The sequence below is a fragment of the Manduca sexta genome, chromosome 8 (genome assembly GCF_014839805.1).
Source record: "Manduca sexta isolate Smith_Timp_Sample1 chromosome 8, JHU_Msex_v1.0, whole genome shotgun sequence".
Taxonomy (NCBI): Eukaryota; Metazoa; Arthropoda; class Insecta; order Lepidoptera; family Sphingidae; genus Manduca; species Manduca sexta.
In genome coordinates, this window is record NC_051122.1 from 953,906 (window position 1) to 961,622 (window position 7,717).

A 7,717-nucleotide genomic window follows, 5' to 3' on the forward strand; every position below is an offset into this window, starting at 1 on the left:
GCCAGTGCCTTGTAACACGATGGATCGCAACCCATCATATTTATAGTATACTAGCTTTTGCCGGCGACTCTGCCCGTGTGTAAAAGTTTTTCCGGGATAAAGTTTTTCGTTATAAAAGTCATGCTATATAATTTCCCGGGATCGAAACTTTAACTGTTTACTGAGCGCACGCAACGAAAGCTCTCAAGAGGAATCATTCCAGCTTTATATATTACTATAGATTTTGTAACATTATTATATTAAAATAGTGATATTTTGCCGTCATTGGAATTAGTATCTCGATACAATGATATATTTGCTCCAATCGCATTATCTTATGATATAACGCCGTTGTGTAGGTGCAGCAACTACGTTTCTCCTTTGTACGATAAGATTCATGTGTTGATTATGTTAATTACTTTGAGTACTGCACTGATTATGTTTTAATCGTTTTGTCAAACACAATATTAATTACACATAATTAGATCGAACAAGTAATTTTACAACACTATAAGACGAATATATATTTTTGCAGTATATAAACGTACCAAGGGTTGTTAGTGAATAATAAATACTACAGGCAAAGCGACAAATAAATTTTTATATTGGTTATAAAGGAGTTTTATTTCCATAACCTTTGCTAACTAATTAAATACTTTTTATTCAATATTTATATTATTCTTTTTGTCCCAACACATCGTTTAAGCTCAAAGCACTCAGCATTATAATGCTACGGAAAGCACTGGTTAACAAGTATTTTTTTTGAGCATTCGACATCAACGCCGCAGGAAACTAAGCTTAGCGACTGCAGGGCCCTGGGGGGGAAGAAGGAATCCTCCTCTTCTAAAAAAAAATTAAAAATATTTCTAAGATTGCCGCTGTATTACTAATACTTAACCCACCAAATGATTACATTATAAACACAAAACATCTGATTTCCAAAATATTTACTAACTTTATTTACTTTATTTTATATTAAATAATTTAAAATAAAGTAAATAAAGTTTTCGACTCTCTTGCAAAATCGCAAACCGTCTTTTACCAAAAGAACGAAGTTTACTTGTTATAAAAACAATTACTGTGCAGCTTCGAAAATTAATTCAAGTTGTAAAACAGCTTGTGCCCTATTGCGTCACGATTGTGCTAGTGGTAGGATATAAATTTTATATAATATTTTATATTCGCCCTAATAGCGACCGCCGTACACAAAGTTTTAAAACCCGCCATAGTGGTCCAAGTAAGTGTGTCGCGTTCGATTTTTTTTTTCAATAATTGAGTTTTTAGAGTTCGAGGAATAGTTTCAAACTATTTCATTTGTATTCCTACGTATCTATCTTTCATCTATATTTTTAAATATAGATGAAAGGAAAGCTAAAGCTAGGGAGAACGCCCCTTGCTGTTAAATGATAACGTGTTGTAATTAAAGAAAAAACACGTAGGTTTAATTATTAAACAAAAAAGCATTAAGTTTACTCACAAAAAAATATAAACTTGATACCTACTGGTGGTAGGACTCTCATATGTGAGAGTTCGTCTGGGTAGTTACCAGGCACCGCAATGGTAACCTACTTAGATCTATTTATGCCGCCAAACAGCAGCGTGTAGTCTCTGTGGTGTTCCGTTTTAAAGTACATTGTAGCCAGTGTAACTACTGGACATAATAAGATATAACATCTAATATCTCAGGATGGCGAGCGCAGTGGATTACCAAACAATACTATATAATTCAAGGTTGGATGATGTTTCTACTGTTTATGGGTGGTCGTATCGCTTACCATCAGGCGAACGACAAGCTCGTTTTGACATTCAAAGCAATAAAAAATATAAACTTATCGATGCGTAATCCACATTCAACATTTACGAAATTTTCTTTAAATGTCATTGGAGACACGTCTACTGGCTTCGACGCACCGATGCAATGGGTGGACGCAAAGTACTAGGGATACCCAGTGCCGGACTTATATTTTTTATGAATGTAGGCCACTTTATTTCCGACGCCCCATGTATGTAGGTTTATGTATGTATGTAAGTTTATAAAATACTTAAATATTTTCCATTTGTTTGTATTATGGAAGGCACTAAAGTTAAATAAACGACTGATTAACTAATTCGAGTGAGTGTCCTCTGAAATCTGCCGCCCCGGCCTATTTACAAATCCAGAACTCGGGGTATCCCCGCGCCCCTGCTTATAGGATTGCTTCGCCCCGCGACTTAAATTGATATCAACCGCAGATTAATTTGATACCACCCGCGAATTAAGTTGATATCCAATGCGGATTTAATTTATATCGACTGCGGATTACATTGATATCGAATGAAATACGTATGATGCATCAAGATTGCTCACGGTCTACGGTTTTCTCAAGTTTGTACCTATTCCCTTTGTTTCTTTGTTTCTTTGAGTTTTTTGTAACGTTACCAATTATACTAACATATATTATACTCTGTTAACGTTACTATTGTCTTTCTATTAGTCTGTGGTTATAATATGAATGATTAACGCCCTCGCAATTAGAACTACCAATGAGCATCATCGTTGCAATGAATTGTCATTGCACTGACGTACGTCCGAATGGCGCCTGCATAAATAGGCGTGCAACGCGACGCTCCCCTTTTCAACTATTATCTTTGGCCGTGGCACTACATATTGTCACACACGTCGTTGTTCCCGCTAGGGTGAGTGTGCCAATTTACTAACCGCTAACTATGTATTCTGGGCATCAGGGCTTGTGAGCTGTCACGAGTCGCTGGCGCGGAATGTAAGCCTAGCTTGCATTCCGACCTGGTGGAATTCTGATTCCAGGTCCTTCTTCTTCTTTACGGCGTGTCTTCTTCTTTACGGCGTGCCTTCTTCTTCCACGGTGCTACCACGTGCGCTTTCACTGCGCGCATACACGTTGCGTGTCCTCAGCGTGCCTTCTTGTACGGTGCACTACCACGGTGCCGTAGCAGACGGACGGGAGAGCTGCCTCCCGACCACGTCCAGCTGCGCACCACCATCGTCGGTGTGCTGACCCCGACCGACTGCCGGCGAGCTGTCGCCGGAGCCGACCACGTGCACACTACCAACGTCGCGGAGCTGACCCCGACCACATGCACACCCTGCTCACCCACGTGGCCTTCCAACTGCCCGGCGAGCTGCCGCCGGAGCCAGCCACGTGCAACATCTACGTGCCGTTCGCCTGAATCGGAGTTCCCCAGGCCAGTGACTCTTGTTGCATAACACCAGCAACCAGTACCGAGTGTAACGCGGAGGTGTGAAAATAAAGCTCGTACCACGTAATTACCCTGAGTTTTCAATTGTCTCCTAACTATCTGCGGGCAGGCTACTCAACCGCCGTTTTTTATTTTGTATTAACGATCCTTTTTTATTTGAAGAAGGCATAGGTCTTATATTTGTATAGATTTGTCTTTCTAGTTAAGAACCGTTTACAATTACTTCATATTCGCCCTTTGCACATTATGGGCATGTCTGTGATAGATAATAATATTACACCATAAATAACTGAAATTCTCGATAAAACCTTTTGGTTCTCTAATTGTTACCGGTTAGATACTGGTTAACATTATCAAAAGTATATTAGTTTTGAATTCTTAATGATCCAATGTAACAATAATATAAATTCTGATCAGTGATGAGGTGATTACTATGTTTAAGTAGTGTATATTATAATATTGCTGATGATAATAATTACAAATATAGCTAATGCTAATCCAAGTTGATAATTAACACCATTTTATAGTTTACATAAAATCTTAGTGTACTTATTCATATAACGCAAATATTTCAGGTATCGTTTCATTCCTTTATTTAGTTTATCTACCCGTTATTCCTTCGTATTAAATTATTAAACCCGACCTACCAAAACGAATTAACGTCTCGGTTCAATCTGTGGGCACGACTATGTATTGGTCATCGCGTTCTCTTAGAGGACATAGGCTCATATAAATCAAAAGGGTGGCAGCGTATCTCACGAAAAATCGTTGTATCTCACGTCGGGTGCTAGTGTCGCCAGGTAATAGGATCAAGTTCAAATAAATTATTTCACTTCATTCAAGCACCCGTAAAGTCCATCAGAGATCATTTTCGTGAAAAATACAATGAATGAAGCTGAAAGATATTTACACGATATAAGTCTATCCGAAAATGTTGTACAGCAGATAATGTAACAAAACTACTGAAAGTAGCCAAAATATAGAAACCGAAAAAAATTGACGCGTTTTAATAAAAGACGGTGCAAAGCTAAAGTATACAAAGTTGGCGATTTAGTTATACCCAAAGAATGGTAAAACAACCGGAGTCAAAATAAACTTAGATCCTCGAAAACAAAATAAAATATTTTTCCTGTTGATAAAATTGGGTGAATTGAGTCGGAGTCGGATAGTGATTACGGGGATAGCAATGAGGATTAATAGAGAATAAAATATTACACTCTTAAGATATGATTGTTAATTATAATTAATTATAATTTAGATTACCTAAACAAATAAATTGAATGGAACACAGGAATGACTAGGTATGTAAAAAAGAAACTTCGATCAATTGTTACTAAGTATATTTTAATCTCTTTTGAAATATTTTTTAGAGCATTCACTTTCGCAGTCAACGATGGACTGAGTCCTTGTAGACGTTGTCGTTTTGGCTGACGTACTTTTATTAAATCCTCTATAGTTCGTGAATTAACCATATACCTATGTTCCAACACGGGCACTCAATATCACTTTACCAACAGCACGAACCCCACTAGATAGTAATGGTAAAACTGATCTAAATAATCCCGCTAGGAAACATTCGATTCCATGCACCTTCTGATATAATGCTCCTTTATATACAACTACTACATATATCTGATCTAGCTTAATGATAATAATAGCGTTCATACGATCATGTCATATTGTGGAGTTTAGAAAGCATTATAATTTTTTGAAGTATACTTTAACACACCCTGCTCCAATTAAATCACATGTATTTCACTCTACTCTGTTTATATTTCGTTATTCTTACATGATCGACCACATAGAACGTTGGTTAATTTTTAATAGAACTTTTTAATGTTATACTTGGAGTTTATAAAGAGAACTTATTAAATCTTTATACGTAGATATTTAAACTCTTTATGGGAACGTAAAAAACGGCGAACGCCTAATTGGTTGTGGAACGGACTGCCGAGACGAATGGCCGCAGGTTCAAATCCCACGGGCACACACCTCTGACTTTTCTAAAAAATTATGAGTATATTCTTTGTGAATTAGCGCTTGCTTTAACGGTGAAGGAAAACATCGTGAGGAAACCTGCATACCTGAGAAATTCTCTATTAGGAATTTTCGAGGGGGTGTGAAGTCTACCGCACTAGGCCAGCGTGGTGGACTAAGGCCTAATCCCTCTCAGTAGCAGAGGCCCGTGCCCAACAGTGGGCCAGTATATAATATAAGGCCAGTATATAAGAACATTTTAAGTACATGTGCAAGCTCGAAAACAGTTTACGAATTAATACGAAAAGGAATTACGATTAAATGCTTTATATTTGATTCTGTTTTATGTGCAAAATGACTACCAGTACTTCGAAAAATGCCCACTGGAATGAGAAGCAGCACCAAAAAACTCAGTCGGTCTTTTGTTGTCCTCTTTTTTCATAGTATAAAACTAATAAAATGAACATCAATAAAACTAAATTAGGTAGGTACAAAAATTTCTAAGTACCGGCACATATTTTATTTTTATACAATATTAACATATAATATATGTGATATTCAGATAGTGACAAAAAGTAAAAATACGTACACAATGAAGTTACGATTATGAATCATTTGAAACTAATACACATCTTTTGTTGTACGGAGAGTGTCGATTAAATCAAATGTGCTTTATTTTATTTCTAGCATTTGCTCGCGACTTCTCCCGCGTGGAAAAGTTTTTCTGGGATATTTTTTCCAGGGTCCCGCTCTAGATTTTCCCGGAATAGAAAGTAGTCTCCCCAGAGTCTCAAACTATTTCCATACAAAAAAATCATTTAAGTTCGTTGGGTACGCAGTACAGCCAGTCAGATGCAGCGGGAGACTTTGTTTTATAATAATATAATATATATTTTTAAGAGGAACATTTCCGTCACACGTATTCGTTGCATAACTGTAACCGTTTACTCATTGCAGCCAAGGGAAGCTCGCAAAAGGCATTTGCCCCGTTTTTGCCACATTTTTCATAAATACTTCGCTCCTATTGGTGCCATTATTCCCTCGATAAATGGGCTATCCAACACTAAAAGTTTTTCTTCAATTCGACCCAATAGTTCCTGAGATAAGCGCGTTCAAACAAACAAACAAGCTCTTCAGCTTTATATAATAGTATAGATAACCCCATGCTAGAGTATCAGTTGAATTTTTAATAAATAACGTTTCGTGTCATTGTGTGATAAAGATATCATATCGATTTTTTGGGTGTATATAACGTGTTTTGTTGATTTAAATCTTAACATTTCACTTCACTGTTTTCTTATCATATAGATACGATTTATAATCCGTTACACAACATTTTTATTTATCCATTTTACTTTACATAAATCTTGCACATCCATTGCATACATTTTTGAACGAAGACCTACAAATTCTTTGAAAATTTTATCGTTACTTTCCTCTTTAAAAAAACCTTATTGCTTTTAATTAATAATGGTAAACAATATTCATTACTTGGTGGATAGTGGGACGTATCAAAGTAGTTTGTTAAATCAGTTTAATATCAGCATAGAAGTTTTCTGTAAATATTTGATATATTAAACTATCAGTGTCAGTATAAAGTTTGTTTTGATGTTTATTTTATATGTAATGTTTTTGATAAATTCAAAATATAAAACTGACATAAATTGGTCGATTATAAACAACATTAGTGTTATTTAATTGTATTGTAACTAAGCTTTTTGAAAATATTGTAGCGCACCGCCCTAATACACGGTGGCATCACGTGCCACCATCCCTCGCGCTATCCCTCACGGCCCGCTCGAAAGCCTACGGGTTGCGCCCGCAACTATCGCCCCACGCTCCCTCAGGGCCCTAATAGTTCTTTCCGGGGTAAAACGCACGCGGGCGCGGCGCGCATTCTTGAACCTACACTGTTTTTCGCACCTGGGCCCTTATTCTGTATGATAGTGTAAACGCGTAACGCGTCAGTGTCATTTTATCTTCGTGAAATGTGCGTGTAATGGTATTCTGTAACCAATTTCTATAGTCCTAAACATGATGCAATGTGTTACGTGCTTGTTACACACTGTCAAAATAACTTGCGGGATAGAGAATAAGGCCCCTGATGCTGTAATTAATGTTCAGTGTATTCAAAGTTTTTTTTGGAATTTAATGGTTTTGGCTTTATTCTCCCTGCCCCGACGAGGCACTCAACAATACACCCCAACGATAACATATTAGATAAACTGTGAAATTCAGGTCGTGCTATTAAAGACTAAACGCCTTCAGAATTGCCACGATTTAAACAATGATTTACTAGTTTTATACTAACTTGTTTTTTAACATTTTCCATCGTTTTACCGATCATAAGTTCGTAAGTATCGTTTTAAAGAAATGTACATAAGTTTGAAAAAGTCTTTCTCAAAATCAGAAGTAGCTAACGAACGCATGTGAGTATTAAAATCTATGTAACTTTTTAATCTTGTGAATTATTCAAATTTTAGTATTCTGTGAATTTTAACTAATCGGAGACCTTGTCCTAAACATTGCTTAGACATAATGTTTT